This window comes from Canis lupus, chromosome 10 (assembly GCF_003254725.2).
Source record: "Canis lupus dingo isolate Sandy chromosome 10, ASM325472v2, whole genome shotgun sequence".
NCBI classification, from domain to species: Eukaryota; Metazoa; Chordata; class Mammalia; order Carnivora; family Canidae; genus Canis; species Canis lupus.
Genome location: NC_064252.1, coordinates 46,572,416 through 46,587,301, shown reverse-complemented (window position 1 = coordinate 46,587,301; position 14,886 = coordinate 46,572,416). Strand labels below are relative to the sequence as shown.

General features: G+C 51.7%; 1 long non-coding RNA gene across 1 annotated transcript; it reads left to right on the top strand.

Moving 5' to 3' along the window:
- Window positions 1–1,575: 1,575 nt before the first annotated feature.
- LOC125755950 (uncharacterized) lies at window positions 1,576–6,945 on the top strand. The gene is made up of 3 exons (XR_007413595.1): window positions 1,576–1,662; window positions 3,733–3,776; window positions 6,334–6,945. It is a non-coding gene; the product is annotated as an uncharacterized LOC125755950 (long non-coding RNA).
- The last annotated feature ends 7,941 nt before the right edge of the window (window positions 6,946–14,886 follow it).

Genomic DNA, 14,886 nt, shown 5'->3' with positions numbered 1-14,886 from the left:
CCCAGACAGGGAAGGCATGGGGTGCTGGGGCTGCTGGCTGGGACCCTCCAGCCGTCCCATGGTAAATGCTAACAGATGTCACCCCCTACCATAATGGATGTCCCTGTCCGATCAAGGTCCGATCACGATGTAGTATGAATCCGCTTTCACTCCTTTTATATATAGCAGGATAATATTCCATTATATGTTATATGGATCCACCACATTTGGTTTATCCACTCCTCAGTTGACAGCCATTTGAGTTCTTCCAGCTTCTTGGCTCTTGTTGAATAATGCTGCTACAATCATCTGTGCATAAGCTTTTGCGCAAACACATTGTCAGTTTGGGTTGTCTACCTAGAAGTAGAATTGCTGCATCGTACAGTAACTCTGTGTTTACCTTTTGAGGAGCTGTCTTACTATTTTCCAAAGTGATACATTGGTTTTCAGAATTGTGGTGGGTTTTTTTTTTTTTTTTTTTTTTAAGGTTGTTATTTATTTATTTGAGAGAGAGAGAAACAGGTGGTGGAGAGAGGCAGAGGGAGAGGGAGAAGCAGAGTCCCTGCTGAGCAGGAAGCCAGACATGGGGCTTGATCCTGGGACCCCAGAGATTATGACCTGAGCTGAACGCAGATGCTTAACCAACTGAGCCCCCCAGGTACCCCCAGAACTGTTTTATCAATGTTAGTTTCCCCCTTTCTTGACCTCATGCAGGCTTCATGATGTCCACGTAAGAAAACTTGTACACTTGTTCACCATAGCCAAGAAGTGGGAACAACCCAAATGTCCATCAGCGGATGAATAAATCAACCAAAATATGGCCTATCCTTACAATGGAATAGTATTGAGTCAGAGAAAGGAATGAAGTATTGACACATGGATGCTCCTGAAGAACATAATGTTAAGTGAAAGAAGCCAGACACAGAAGGCCAGCTATCATATGGTATCATATGACACTTCTTACACGAAGTGTCCAGAACGGGCAGATCCACAGAGATAGAAAGTAGAGTGGCGGTGACCAGGAGCTAGGGGACCAATGGGGAATGAGTACCAAGAGATGCGTTTCTCTCGGGGTTGATGGAGATGTTCTGGAATTAGATAATAATGATGGTTGCACAACCTTGTGAACATACTAAAATCTGCACATTCGTGTACTTTAATCTGGCGAGTTTTATTGTATGTGAACAATATCTTTCTTTTTAAAAAACGTATACTCGCAAGCTGAAATCTAGGCTGCAAGAGGGAAGAGAGCCTCTATCAGGGAAACTAATCTCACTTAGGGCCCAGGAAGGGCCCTAATGTGAGAAGGGCAGAGGGTAAGTAACACTGAATGAGATAAAGGGCCAGTGAAAGAGTGTCCAAGTAAAAGGAGCTAGTGCAAAGGCCCTGTGGTTGGAAGGAGCCTGGTTCCAGAGCAGAAAGGATGGAGGATATGGTGCCAAGGGGTGGAGAATGGAGCAAGGTGGCAGAGTCTGGGGCCAGGGCAGTGGACTCAGCCCCAGAAGATCTCTGTCCTGCCTTCTGCTTTCCACCAATTCCTCTATTCGAACATTGTATTTTTGCTTCAATGATCTCTACGCTCCTGTCTTCTCATTGCAGCCTAATGCTACGTCACGCTGCCTATGTCGTTCACCTCACTTCCTCTCATCACGGCGCATTTTATCATCTCAGAGCATCACAAGGGTGAGTACAGCGCAGGAAGATATTTTGAGAGAGATACCACACTCGTGTAATTTTTATTACAGTACAGTGTTATGATTGTTCTATTGGATTATTAGTTATTGCTGTTCATCTCTTACTGTGCCTAATCCATACATGAAACTTTATCATACATATGTGTATATGGGAAAACACATAGTGTATGGAGGGTTCTGTACTATTCACAGTTTCAGCATCCACTGGGGGTGTTGGAACACATCCCCTACAATAAGGGGAGACCACTGTATTACCACGGTGCTTCCTCGCCTTCTGCTTTCCCCTCTCCCCAGCTCATGCCCACAGGTCTCCTGGTAGGAATGCCTTAAAGATTCTAATAATTACTATTTATGGAGTTTCTATTTTATGCTAAAGCTTTACATATGGTAAGGATAGTCCTTTATGTCTATGCAAGACTGAGGTACTGGTAACTATCCCCGTTTCAAAGATGAGGAAACTGAGCTCAGAGGAGTTGTCATACGCCTGAAACTGGAAAGGCTGGAGGAGAATTCAAAAGAATCTAAACTGGGGATCCCTGGGTGGCGCAGCGGTTTGGCGCCTGCCTTTGGCCCAGGGCGCGATCCTGGAGACCCGGGATCGAATCCCACGTCAGGCTCCCGGTGCATGGAGCCTGCTTCTCCCTCTGCCTGTGTCTCTGCCTGTCTATAACTAAACTAAAAAAAAACAAAAAAAAAAGAATTTAAACTGTTGCCCCTTCATATCACTGGGGCTACTTCTCTGACTCTTCTCAACCTGCCTTTTCTTACACTGCCTATAAACCCGTATTTCCAAAAAGACTTCCAGGGTTCCAACCCCGGGACGACTGTATCCTGCCTCATCAGTGCGTTTAAAACACAATTAAGGGGGATCCCTGGGTGGCGCAGCGGTTTGGCGCCTGCCTTTGGCCCAGGGCGTGATCCTGGAGACCCGGGATCAAATCCCACGTCGGGCTCCCGGTGCATGGAGCCTGCTTCTCCCTCTGCCTGTGTCTCTGCCTCTCTCTCTCTCTCTCTCTGTGTGTGTGACTATCATAAAAAAAAAATAAATAAATAAATAAATAAAAATAAAAAAAAAAAATAAAACACAATTAAGGGGCGCCTGGGTGGCTCAACAGTTGAGTGTCTGCCTTTGGGTCAGGTTGTGATCCCGGGGTCCTGGGATCGAGTCCTGCGTCAGGCTCCCTGCAGGGAGCCTACTTCTCCCTCTGCCTGTGTCTCTGCCTCTCTCTGTGTGTGTCTCATGAATAAATAAAAAAAATTTTTTTTAAATAAAAAGCTTAAAATCTCAACAAGGCCTACAAGGTCCTCATTATCTGTCCCTCCCCTCCTGCCCCCTCCGCAACTCTTTTACTTACTGACCTTGACTCTACCTTCCCTCGTCCTGCACCAACCACACAGGCCTCCTTGCTGCACCCACTCAGAGCCTTTGCACTTGCTATTCCCTCCATGCTCTTCCATATGACCCAGTTCCTTCAGTTTCCTGCCATCACCTTTTCAGGGGGCCACCCAGACCACCCTTTCTAAAACAACAGCTCTATCTAGCATTCCTCCCCTCTCATCCTATTTTATGTTTTCCCTAGCATTTGTTATCATTTGCCATATTTTTAAATGCCTTTATGTACATATTGTCCTTCCTTCTTAGACTCTAAGCTTCATGAGGGCAGGCACCGTCCCCAGAGCAGGGAAAGCCACTGAAGGATTTTAAGCTGGGGAGTAAGATAACCACATTTACGGCTTTTTAAAGTTCATTTATTTATAATCTCTGCACCAAACATGGGGCATAAACTCACAACCCTGAAATCAAGAGTCACATGCTCTACCAACTGAGCCTGCCTGGCGCCTCCACCACATTTACATTTTTAAATGATTTCAGTTGTGCAGAGAGTAGACTGGAAAAAAAATTTTAATGCTAAAAAAGGTTTAAAAATTCATGACCTAGTATATCCCTTTCATTCCACAGATGAGAAAACTAAGGCTTAGAGATGGCTGGGGGCGGGGGGGTGGGCGGGCAGGGAGGGGACGCCACTCTGGAGACTTTCTAATTTCTGGCTTTCTACAGGAGCCCTGGAAAAAGAGACCACCCGGGACACTGTCCTCCCTAAGGTATGACCTGTGCCAGTAGGGCTGTAAAAAATGTAAATATCATCTCTCACCAAAGCAGACCTAAATCCCTCTGGGCTAAGAGGCTCCGGAGCAGCTGGTTTCTGGATGTTATGTCCCTCCAGCCTCTCAGGGCGGGCTTGGAGGGTCCACTGGGTGGACATGGCCAGGACCTTACAGAGCACAGCCCTATGAGCCCAGAGCTGCTGCAGGGGCCAGGGCTGGGCCATGGGAGGGCTCCAGGCAGGCGTCACCACTGCCGTTCAAGGGGCTGGTCACACCAGGGCTACAAGCAGAGGCCCCCAGAGATCTGCCTTCAAACCCCATCCCACTGCCACTCCCTAGCTCTGTAATCCTGAGCAGACCTCTGAGCCCCGGTCTCCGCATCCGTGAAATGGGGATGATGGTCCAGTTCCTGCTGCACAAGACCCCCGTGAGGGTCAAATATGATGCCACGTGTGAAGTGTCTAGGAGAGGGCCTGGTTCAGGGTCCCCCAGATGAAAATGTGGAGACTGAGCGGAGTAGTCAGCCACTGGAGCCGCCTGGTTCAAAGCGCAGCTGGCTGCTGCCAGCTGTGAGACCGTGAGCCAGCTGCTAACGCTCTCTGTGCCTTGATGTCCTCATCTCTAAGATACCGGGCCTATGTCCTAGCGCTGTCACGAAGCTTAAGTGAGTCAACCCATGTAGTGAGAACAGAAGCTGGCACAGCAAAAACATGACATAGGGGAGGGGGGTGGGGGGATGGGCAAAGTGCGTGAAGGGGAGTGGGAGGTAGAGGCTTCCAGTTAGGGAACGAATAGGTCACAGTATAAAAGGGAATACGGTGTTTTGCGGTGACACAACTACACTTGTGAGCACAGTGTAACGTACAGAGATGTCAGACCACTATATTGCACACCTGAAACTAGTGCAGCATGTGGAGCAACTTCTAAGTGAATGATGAATACATACAAACATATATACACATACACAAGTGCAATGTAACAGTTTGTTATTGAATCTCTTGGGTTTTTTTTTCACACCTAAACAAGAGGCACCAAATCTGGGGCGGCGAGGCATGGTGTCAAGAAGGCTACCATTCTGCCTCTACCAAACTCCCCAACCACACAAGCCTTAAGATAAGAGCGGTGACTGCCTTCCCTCAGAAATTCTAAATAGATCTGCCTTGTGTAAACTGGCAGGCGCTAGCCACGTGTGACTACCTAAATTTAATTTCTGTCAAACAAAATGTAACACTCACTTCCTCAGTCGACTAGCCACATTTTAAGTGCTCACAGCCACAGGCACTGAACAGCATGGCTATTCTAGAATGTTCTATGAAATACAAATAGCTAGCATCCAACCCTTGAAGGGTTGGCCTTTTCCAAAGGCAGTCCTGGAACATACCCACAATGCCCTTGATGGCTCTCTCTCCCTCCCTGAGCCGAGAGGGTCTGAAATAATTCTAAAACCACCGCTCTGTCCAGTAGACTACCAGTGCCAGTGGAGGAGGAATGAAGGAGCCACTCACTGCATGGTGGCACCTCACAACCCTGCCTGGCAGCCGGGGACCTGCCTCCTCTCAGACACCCCAGGGACACGGACCCCTCTCGTCGTCCCTGTCTGCACAGCTGTGGTACCACATCCACCCACTGATGCCAGAACCTGGTGTCCTCCTGGGGTCTTTCTCTAGTTCCCTCCACCCCTTCCCTCACAGGCGGCCTGACCCTAGTAAGTGCTTTCTAACCATGCACAGGCACTGCCTCCTCTTGCGCATCTCTACTGCCTCAGCAGCTCACGCTCCCCATCTCACCCGGACAGTGATGACGCAGGAGCCCTCAGCTGGTCCTCCTCCTAGCCACCCATCTGTCATTCAGAGCCAGCTTCTCAAACGCTCAGGCAGGGCCACCTGGGTGGCTCAGTCGGTTAAGCATCTGACTCTCGGTTTTGGCTCAGGTCATGATCTCAGGGTCATGGGACTGAGCCCCGCATTGGCCTCCACGCTCAGCGCAGAGTCCGCTTGGGGTTCTCTCCCTCTCCCTCTGCTCCTCCCCCACTCCCTCTCTCTCTTTTTTTTCCCTCTCTCTTTCTCTACAATACATAAATCTTTAAAAATAAAATAAAACTCTTAGGCAATAGTGCCCCTTCTGTCCTAAGTCCCTGAAGAGCGCCCTCACCCCCGGTTCAGATCCAAGCCTCCAAACATGCTCCGTGAGGCTCTGCCTCGACACCGGCTGCCCCTCCCCTGTGCTGGAGTGCTGACGGCTGATGATGCCCCTGCCTGGAACGCACCTGCAACATCCCCGCTGCTTTCTCTGCCTTCGCAGAGTCTCCACCTCAGGCCTGGCCCCTCCACTGATCCCCACCAGCTCGAGGTGCTTGTCCACCCTGAGAAGGCCTCAGTAGGAGCACGGGGCACACTGTCCTATGCCAGCTGGTTCGGGCTCTGTGGGCTCCCTGGCCTGGAAGTTCCTTCAGAGCGAGAACGTCCTCGTGTTCCTCCTTGCACCTTCCAGCCTGGCTCCCAGAGGCCTCGGTAACCGCAGCCTGAGAGCGCCTCTGTTCTCTCCCATTTGACAGATGAGGAAAATGCAGCTCGGGGAAAGGACACCCGCTCAAGGTCGTCCAGCTCGTGAATGGTGGGGCCATGCTGCCCCTCCCCCTCCTTCCCCACGGGGGCCCCGGCCCTTCCGAAGGGGGACACCAGGTTCTGGCGTCTAGAAAAGTCCCTCCTCACCTTCCTCCTCAATCCCACTCGGCGAAGCTGACTGCTTTGAACCTCTTTGTGTGATGGACTCCAGGGATTTGATTGTGAGGCTCCACCTATAAATATTTACACACATGTTCACATGTTGTGTCAATTCACACCACCAGGTCATGCTGGACCTCCTGTCCATCGGCCCACTCCCCACACTCAGGGTGCTAGCACCTTCTTTCGGTGGTGGCATGGTACCTCACGGCATGAGGGCCCTAGTGATGGCCACCAAGGTTGCGCCCTAGTAGGGACGCCAGGGTGGCTCAGTGGTTTAGCGCCTGCCTTCAGCCCAGGGCATAATCCTGGGGTCCCGGGATCGAGTCCCACATCGGGCTCCCTGCAGGGATGGAGCCTGCTTCTCCCTCTGCCTGTGTCTTTGCCTCTCTCTCTCTCTCTCTCTATCTCATGAATAAATGAGTGGAATCTTTTAAATAAAAAAAAAAAAAAGTTGCACACTAGTACGGTTCTGTGGACTGTCCAGCACAAATATCCTCATACCCAGACCCCGGTGTGAGTATTTCTATCAGACAGACCCCGAAGGGCAGCAGAGCTAGGTTGCGGGCAGCCCATGTGTTTCTCTGGAGGGCATTGTGCATTGAAACCCTGACACCTGCCAGCATAGTCGCCCCCAAGCATGGTGCGCCCAGTACCTCCCATCCCGCCGTGCCTCAGAGGCCACCCATTCCACCCGTTTGCTCCCTGTTTGCCTGTTCTGAGTTTCTGGAGTTTGCATCACAGAGGCTGCCCCCTGGGGTCTGGTCTTTGTCTGTCTCCCTGTCCTGTCCTCTAACCCTCCTGTGGCTCAGCCCCATCTCCCCACACCTCCAGGCTCCCAGAGGGCAGCCTGCGGTTGTCCACCCCCGGGCTGGTGCCCAAGACACAGGCTGCCACCTGGGAGCCCCGGGCAGGCCCGGGTCAGTCCCATGGGGTTCGAGGGCCAGGAGGTGGGAAAACTCTCCCACGGACCCCAGGGGTGGCGTGGGGGAGGCCCCATCTAGGTGACTACTGGGCGGGGGCAGCAGCAGAAAGGGCTCTGGGACAACAGCTTTGCCAATGGAGGCTGTGAGACTGCGCAGGTGTATCTCTCTGAGAGCGTGGGGGTGAGTGTGCGCGCGCCTGGTCGTGTGCCAGTGTGCGTGTGTGTTTTAGGGGCGGTTGTGTGAGGCGTTATGTAAGGGAGGCACTCCCTGGGGCCAACAAACCGCAGTGGTGTAACCGCCGGCCGGCCAGGCCACCAGAAGGAAAGGAGGAAAAATGTAAACACCATTCTGGGCCTTTCCCTCGCCTGCCACAAACAGGCCCTGGACAGAGCAGCTCTTCCGGCCCCCCATGCCTGCGCCTCGGCGCTGCGGGCTGGCCTGGGCCGAGGTGATAACGCAGGCCCGGGAGCCCGGGCCAGGGGTCGGGGAACTCTCCAGGAGTGAGCATCCGAGGCTCCGGATCCCGGCCCGGGGGCAGGACAGAGGGGAGAGCCCATGGGGTCTCCCTGGGCTTCTGCTGGGTCGGCCTCAGGCCAGGCAGCCCCCACAAACGAGGCGTGCTGCCTTCCTCACCCCACAGTTGCCTTCTCTTTATTTTTTTTATTATTATTATTTTTAAAGATTTTATTTATTTATTCATGAGAGACACAGGCAGAGGGAGAGGCAGGCTCCCTGCAGGGAGCCCGATATGGGACTCGATCCCGGGACCCCAGGATCATGCCCTAGGCCGAAGGCAGGCACTAAACCACTGAGCCACTCAGGGATCCCCCAAGTTGCCTTCTCTTTAAAGCCTTTGGAGGCTCCCTGTGTCCCAGAGGCCTGTCCCTGGCACTGGAGCCCCTCGCCCTCCAGTGCAGACTCGCCGCTCGCGTGTGTGTGCTCCCACTCTTGGGGTGACCTCGGAGCCTGCTGTCTCTGCCTCTCTGTCCCTCACGTACACACAAAGGTGCACCCTCCGTGCCTCTGACACCTCATCCCGGGCTGGACCCCTGCCCTCCCGCTGGCTCCCAGCAACCCAGCCCTTCCACAACACACTGAGACTCCCTCTTCCAGGAAGCCTCCCCGGCCTGCTTCGGGCCTTGCTGCTCCCTTCCTGCTCCGAGCTCCTGAGGTGCCTCTGGACACACAACCCGACACCTGACCGGGCACCATCGTTCCTTGTTCTCCGGTTGTTCACTTTCATAATAGTGGCCACAACTTGTGTAGCACACTCTCAGCTTAAAGTCCCTTAAAGTGGTCCCTTAAAGTGCCCTTGTTCTGACGATGTCACCCTCATGCCAGTTCTAGAAGGTGGCATCTTACCACCTTCACGTGGCTGGAACTCAAGCAGAGGGAGGTTATGGGAATTATCCATGGTTCTATCTACACCTGCGAGTGCCTGGCAGCGGAGCCTATGTTCACAGCGTCCCGTGGCTGAGCCCCATCTCCCCACACCCCCGGGCTCCGGGAGGGTAGGAACCTGCCCCCCACCTCCCTCAGCAGAGAGCCAGCTGGGCACCCTCAAGATGCTTCCCCAGGGCTGCTGTGTCATCGATGCCTTTCATCCAGGTAACTGGCTGAACAGAATGGAATGGAACCTTTTACTCAGAACCATAGAGACTGATATGTTCAGAGCAGAGTTTTTCCAGAATTGCACAACCTTATGACTTTAGACAACACACGAAGCCCTCTGAGTCTCACTCTTCTCATCTGAAGAATGGGAACGCGCCTTCCCGCAAGGATACCGCGAGGATTGCGTGCAGCACTGCCACGCGTGCAAGCCTGTGCGTGGGCCGAGCCTGGCGCTGTGCCTGGCATGCATCTAGCGGTTGGCAGAGGCCAGCGGCCGCCACTGTTCCCCCTTTGAGGGGTATCGCAGGGGCATGCATCTTCCCCTATTGTACAGGGGAGGAACTGAGGCCCAGAGAAACAGTTTTCCTGAGACCTTGCAGGGTCTGGAACGCATCTGCAAATCACGGATTCCTAGCTCAGACTCTTAAGGATACGGGTCAGCATTTTTCATCCAGGTCCACGTGGGTAGAGGTAGTGAGGTCGGTGGAAGGTGGATATCTTTCTAGACTTTAAAGAAAGTTTCTGATCAGTTCAAGGGCAGTGTTCTCTAAGAAAAATGGGCACTCTCATTTTTCCACCCCAGTGAGGGGAGAGGTTAACCAAGGAGGGCCTCCAGGAACAGGCGGACATGAGAACAACTCTAACTCTTAAAGAAGGAAGACACTGGCACAGGCTGCAATTACTTGGAGGTAGCTTTGGCCTGGATCTCCACATGCCCCATCTGTGCTGAGTTTTTCTCTGATGGCACAGACGGAGCCACAGGCCTGGCTGTCACTGGGTGAGGGGCCACTAGAATGGGTCAATCCTGTCATCCTGACTCAGTTGAGCTTCAGACCCTTTGGGAAATGTGCAGTCTTACCCCCTCGGGGTATCCTTCCTGTTAAAATGTCAGCTGCAGCGATTTTTGTTTGTTTCATCTGTTTTACTATGGCCCCAGTGCTTAGAACAGAGCCTGGCACATAGTAGATGCTTAACAGAAATTCGAAGGAATGATTGCATTATCTCCTCCCTCCTACCCATTGCACACTCATGCCATGTAAATTTACTTCCACCCTATTAGGTCCCTCCAGCAATGCCTTCCCAAAGCCCTCCTCTGGCTGTATCATGCCACCTCTTGCAGAAAGGTTTCCAGGATTGCCACTGCCTATGGCACAGCCTCCCCTCGATGACCTCATCACAGGGCAGATGGTGCCCAGCCAAGCTGTTCTCCCTTTCTCTAAGTTCAGATCAATTTCAGAAGAGAAGAGTGGGCAGGAGTCATGGCAGGAACAGGCATGGATAGTCCCAGTAAGTCTTGGGAGGCGGGATTCCTAATACCTACCGACTTTGCCCAAGCACAGGAGAGATAAGGCCCATGTCCTTGTCTTTGGACCAACAGGGCCTCTTGCTACAGGTTCAACCCAGCCAGGTCTGTGGTAGAGGAGCGCAGGATTGAAGGAGGTATCTTATAACCTGGGTGGGGGATCCCTGGGTGGCTCAGCGGTTTAGCGCCTGCCTTCCGCCCAGGGCGTGATCCTGGAGACCCAGGATTGAGTCCCACATCGGGCTCCTTGCATGGAGCCTACTTCTCCCTCTGTCTCTGCCTCTCTCTCTCTCTCTCTCATGAATGAATAAATGAAATCTTTAAAAAATAATAATAATAACCTGGGTGGGCTGGTCAGCTCCGGGAATGCCAGCCTCTGACTCGGAGACTCTAGAGCCAAGGCTCACACCTTGTGGGCCTCCGGTGGGCTGAGAGGTGCAGGGTCCTCTTAACCTTGAGGTCCTTCCCTGAGAACCCTTTGGAGGCGTTGTCACCAAGCAGGCTGTGTGTCCTTATGAATGCACAGGAGGGAGGGGAGAGAAAAAATTCTCTCCACTAAGGTAGAAACCCACACCAGGGGGCCAGGTGAGTAAAAACCAGAAAACTAGAAAGCAAAGATGACTCAGGAGGCAGCTATGATCCTGGCCAAAGTGAATGACAGGGCAGGACAGCAGGAAGGAAGGAGGAGCCCAGGCAAGAGGGAGCAGTGGCCTACAGCTGGCTCCGTGGTCACCCCCAGCCCTGCCCCGCAGAGAAAGCCTCCTGCCCACTCACCCTGACCCTCGTGGGCTCTCAAGCCCAGGATCACATTACCTGCCTCCCTCTGTTCCCCTAGAGTGTTCCCCTAGCATGCAGTCCCCTACCCTTGGGGGGGAGGATGTCCATGGGCCAGTAGTAAAACTGTCGTATGATAATTAAATGCATAAAAGATACCACACCTGGCACACAATGCCACGAAATTATGCCAGGGCCTCTTCCCAGCTCTCCTTGGGCACTGTCCCTGCAAACCTTCCTGCGATCACTCCTTCTAGCAAGTTGGAGTTGACAGTGAGTCCCCCTGGCCCTGGGGCTCCATGGAGGAGGAGGGATCCAGAGGGGCTTGAGACCCCCCTCACCCTGCCCTGGGATGGAGGTGGGTGAGCTCACATACCTTGTCCAGTTTGGAAGGTCCTTTTTGCTCGCTTGGCCCCTATCCACCCCCTGCTGCCTTTCTGCCCAGATCACTGTGGCTGTCCAGTCCCCGGATGTTACACCAGGGCCAGGCCCTCACGAAGCTGTCTCTTCACCCGCTATTCCCGAGCACAGCCCCAGAGCCAGACTGAACTCGTGCTATCCCCGCTGTCCCTCTGACCAGCTGTGTGATCTTGGGCAAATTCCTCAATCCCTCTGTCCTCTGTTTCCTCATCTATTATTCTCCTGGCCCTGAGGTCCCAGAGGAAATTTTGTCATTTCAAATAGCATCTGTGTTCCAGAACGGTCTATAGGAAGCCCATTCTTAGGATCATACCACCTTTTAAAAATCCCCCACCTCCACTTTATGAGAGGGTCACCCCATGTTAAGGAGACAAAAATTTGAGGTTCAGATAAAACTCATGCTTTGCCCGAGGCCATCAGACCACCTTGCCTCCACGAGCTTCTCTGCCTGCATTGGGTTCATTGCAACTCGGATTCCTGGGATCTGAGATGGGCCACAGAGATTCTGGCCTACGGGTGATTAAGAAGAGAGGTGGGTAAACATTTCAAATGCTTTATCAAGAGACTGGACACCACATAGAGGCCTGTTCACAGGGGACTGGTCCCACCACAGCTCATCTGGGGCGTGCTTTGATCCACATGGCCCAAGACGGGGTGGTCTGTGTCAGCTGTGAAGTTAAAAGAACAAGGCAAGGGACACCTGGGTGGCTCAGCGATTGAGCGTCTGCCTTTGGCTCAAGGTGTGGTCCCGGGGTCCTGGGATCCAGTCCCACATCAGGCTCCCTGCATGGAGCCTGCTTCTCCTCCCTCTTCCTATGTCTCTGCCTCTGTGTGTCTCTCACGAATAAATGAATGAAATCTTTTTTTTTAATAATCTTATTTTTTTAATTTTTATTTATTTATGATAGTCACACAGAGAGAGAGAGAGAGAGGCAGAGACACGGGCAGAGGGAGAAGCAGTCTCCATGCACCGGGAGCCCGACGTGGGATTCAATCCCGGGTCTCCAGGATCGCACCCTGGGCCAAAGGCAGGCACCAAACCGCTGCGCCACCCAGGGATCCCAAATGAATGAAATCTTAAAAAAAAAAAAAGGCAAGACCTGTATGACAGCACAACCTTCTTTCCTGTACATCGTCTTATTTTTTTTAAAGAGTTTATTAATTTATTCATGAGAGGTGCAGAGGGGGAAGCAGGCTCCATGCAGGGAGCCCGATGAGGGACACGATCCCAGGATTCTGGGATCATGACCTGAGCCAAAGACAGAGGCTCAACCGCTGAACCACCCAGGCATCCCTCCTGTACATTGTCTTAAATGGACACACGTTTATACGTGCCAGTGTGGATGTAACATTTTCATCTCTTACCTGGTTGCTGTTGGACAGAGGTTGGGGAAAGGATGAAGGGTATGTCTTATTTTAAATGTTTCTCTTAAAAATAAATAAATAAATAAATAAATAAATAAATAAATAAATAAATAAATATTTCTCTTCTGTTTGGCTTTCCTACCATGTACCTATTAGTTTTTTTTTTTTAATTAGTTTTTTAATTCAACAGATCAGAGCACTTGGGATATGAGCCATGCTGCTCTTTACTATAGTGTCAAAAAAAAGTAATGAAAGCTGGGAGAAGGGGTATGGTTGTGTTGGGTCTTGCTTTTGAGGGCAGGGCCTGGCTGGGAGCAAGAGGTTAAAGGGCCCATGGACCCCAGAAAAAGGAGGGTAGGAGGGGGCCCTGCCTACTGCTTCTTCTTCCCCATTCCCAACTGGCTCTGGAGGCCTTTGAGGAGCCCAGGCCAGCGCTTGAGGCTCTGGCGCCCTCTCTCCTGTTGTTGTTTGAGCTAAGCCCTCCCAGACCATATGCTCTTCTTCTGTGGGGACAAGAACCAGGAGCTCTGTCTGTTTGCCTGAGTTTTGCCTGCAATTTGGACGACCCCACCAGGGCCTGTCCTGCCTTCGGTTGTCCCACCCCGCCCCAAAAGGGGCAGAGCTTAGCCGGCGGGGCAAGCCCTGTGGCAGGTGCTCCTGCTTAGCCCCGCCCTCCTGGCCTCGCTGGCAGCCTCCTAGGGCCCTGCTGTGAGTACCCCTGACTCTCTCTCCTCAGTTCTGGTCCGTGGGGCACCCTAGCTTGCAGTCACAGCTGGCCCAGCACCTGGCTTCACTCACCTCCCTCCATCATGCCAAACTATTACCCACATCCTAGAGGACAGAGACCCCCCATACCTCCTCAAGGGGGAAGAGTGCCTTCAGCTCCATTTCATAGCCTGAGAAACGTGAGGTCCAGGTTGGTAAGTGACTTGCCAAGGCTGAAAGCAAGCTAGTGAGACATAACAGAGTCTGAAATTCAGGTATGTCTCCAGTCCTCGATCCTGTAGGGTGAGTTGATTTTTAAAAATGAAGTTAATATGGTCTCAGGATTATTTAAAGAAAAACCCATCTTAAAAGTGACCCATCTCTGGGAACCCTGGGTGGCTCAGCGGTTTAGTGCCTGCCTTTGGCCCAGGGCGCGATCCTGGAGACCTGGGATTGAATCCCACGTCGGGCTCCCAGTGCATGGAGCCTGCTTCTCCCTCTGCCTATGTCTCTGCCTCTCTCTCTCTGTGTGACTATCATAAATAAATAAAAAAATTTTTTAAAAAGTGACCCATCTCGACCTCATATGAGATTAGGGAACTGTGGATTAAAACGATGAGATACCACCGCACACCTGTTCGAATGGCGAAAATCCAAACTACTGACAACACCAAATGCTGGCGAGGATATAGAGAAACAATAACTCTCATTCATGGCTGGTGGGAACGCAAACGGTACAGCCACTTTAGAACGCAGTTTGGCAGCTTTTTACCAAACTCAACAAATGTCATACTGTTTATGATCTAGCAATTGCATTCCTTGATATTTACCCAAATGAGTTGAAAACTCATGTCCACACAGAAACCTGCACGTGGATTGTTTATAGCAGCTCGCCTCAACTTGGAAGCACCTGAGATGTCCTTCAGTAACTAAATGGATAAACTGTGGTATGTCTAGACAACGACATCTTTAGTGCTTTAAAAAAAAAAAAAAAAAGACCTATCAAACCTTGAGAAGACATGGAGGAACCTTAAATGCATATTACTAAGTGACAGAAGTCACTCTGAGAGCCCACATACCATTTGATTCCAACTATATGACATTCTTTTTTTTTTTTTTTACTATATGACATTCTGAAAAAAGGCAAAACTATGGAGACAGTAAAAAGATCAGCGGTTGCCTGGGGCTAAGGAAGACAGAAGGACAAATGGGCAGAACACAGAGGATGGAGGGGGGGCAGCCAAACTACTCTGTATGATACTACGATGGTGGAGACGTGT